We start from the raw sequence: 2,500 nt of genomic DNA, 5'->3' as shown, positions 1-2,500 counted from the left end.
TATTTACGAAGGTCCACAACTGAATGGCAGAGCCTACATACAAGCACAGTTGAATGAAGTTAACTGATGACAACATTAAAAAGAATAAAACGTTTAGCGATCATGAACCACTTGTGCACGTAGGCTATGGAAAATTGGTCAAATCTAGTAGGAAAGTTTAAGTGAATGACGTGAAAGTGAAAGTGAAAGTAAGACATTTGAAAGGCCAACACAAGTTAAGGTTGCTTTTGATAGTACAAAGACTTACAAAACTGGTGCTCTAAATAGCGATTCTGTTGTCTTTGAAAGGTTCTTTTATTGACACATTCATGTGATCATGTGAGAGAGAAATAAAGAGAGTGTGTGGGTATGTGTGTGTGTGTGTGTGAGATAGATAGAGAGAGAGAAAGAGAGAGAGTGTATGTGAGAGAGAAATAAAGAGAGAGAGTGTGTGGGTATGTGTGTGTGTGTGAGAGAGAGAGAGAATGAAGAGAGTGAGAGAGAATATGTGAGAATGAGAGTGTGTGTGTATGTGTTTGGTGAGAGAATGTGAGTGTGTGTGTGTGTGTATGTGTGTGTGTGTATGTGTTTGGTGAGAGAATGTGAGTGTGTGTGTGTGTTTGGTGAGAGAATGTGAGTGTGTCAGATAGGGTAAGTGTGTGTGTGTGTGTGTGTTTGGTGAGAGAATGTGAGAGTGTGTGTGTGTGTGTGAGAGAGAAAGAGAGAGAGTGTATGTGAGAGAGAAACTAGATGTACTGCATAGCGGTACAAAATATGACCGCCGCTCAGTCCTGTACATCCGTTCCGCGAAAATAAATCACACTTCAATTTGTCTCCATTAGCGCTTTCAGATATAACCTCCGGAGTACATGCGGAGGTTTGTCAAACAGAGGTCCTACCCTTCAGATGATTCAGATATGATGCTAACCTGCGGACCTAATACTGACCTTATATGGACGTATGTGTGAACGACATACACGCACATTACAAAAATCTCCGTGTTGTTGTCGAGTGAGGGTGGGGGCTTGTAGAGTTCACAAGATCACGAGATATGGCCTTAGATATATCTCGCGGCCGCTGCCTGGCTGCTTCTTTTGTTGTTTACAAAGTGTAGCCTATGCATTATGTAAGCTAAAGAGACAAATCTATTGTGCATAGGCTAATACTTGAAGTAGGCTAGTCAAGTAAGCAAACAGTATTTGTATGTGTGCTTCAAGATAAACACATTTATCTGTTTTCAGCGTTATGTACCAGAATTACTTGGCTATAGAACCCCACATCTGGTTTGTGTTGGAGAGCATGCACACACGCATATGGTAGCAGCCAATTCAGTAGGCTAACCCAAGACTGCAAGGCCATCATACAACGTTTTAAGCAACAAACAAAATACTAACATAACAGTGAAGTTGTTCGTTTTTCATGGTTTATTTTTCCAAAAGCATCCTCTCCCCATGTGTCTATTGCTTTTACGTGGAGCTTGGAACAAAGTTGGCTTTTTCTTAGTTTTCATTTCTCTAGGCATATATGCTCAACAAATATCCAGCGAGCTCAGCGAGATATCAATGAACAGAAAACCGTGTTGGCTAACAATTTATTAAATACTCCTGTTATAATTAGATCGCGGCGTCGCTGTAGGCTACTGCCTTTTCAAGCGCCTTCTGCTTATGGTGATTTAGTCTTTTGAATTCGTTTGTCCTTGCCATGCGGTTGGAGGCTAGCGTGTCTCCTACTTGATTCCCTTCATGTGTTCTATCAAACTGTTGTATGCCCTCATGGACAGTAACTCCATTGATGTCTGCATCTTTCCAGGTCGGAGATTTTCTGGACAGCACTATGCTACACTCCATCATAACACTGGCATTTAAGTAAGATCTAACCACATGGACACCGCGAAAAGCGTCATAACGCAGCCCTCTCACTAGGTGTGAATTTTAACCGCATGTTCTACGCCTCGTTCAGACACAGCACATTTTACATAATGTCCGGAGGAAATACTAGGGGAGTAGTAGAACAACCGGCTAAATTCGGACTTCCATATGACCAGTTATGTGGATTTCAGATGCTCATTTACCGTTTAACATCGGCAGAACCTCCGGTCTTACAAGTATGTCTGAAAGCGGCTTCATATTTTACTCCATCCCCACTCTTGAATCTTTGTGTATGCTTGTTTGGCATGTGCCTGGTATATTATTGTCGCGGCTGCACGAAAGTAGCCACTACTGGTGCTGAAAAGGTGAATAGATTGTAGAATAGCCAAAGAAGATGTAGCATTGTTATAAAACCTTTAAAATCTCTAAACAATCACAAGTAGGGCAGTTCATCACAGTTCATCCATTGCAACTGGATTGATGAAAGGTCACTTACACCTGTAGGCTACATTGTATTTGGGAAAAGCAAAAGGTATCAGCATAATGTTATTTATTTATTAATTTATAAACAAAAACATCTGTCAGTTCCATGCCGTTTTCAACAGCTATCAAAACAAAAGGTCATTTTGGATGGATGGTTGCCGTGAATGTTC

The sequence above is a fragment of the Alosa alosa genome, chromosome 2 (genome assembly GCF_017589495.1).
Source record: "Alosa alosa isolate M-15738 ecotype Scorff River chromosome 2, AALO_Geno_1.1, whole genome shotgun sequence".
NCBI lineage: Eukaryota > Metazoa > Chordata > Actinopteri > Clupeiformes > Clupeidae > Alosa > Alosa alosa.
This window is presented reverse-complemented; position numbering follows the sequence as displayed.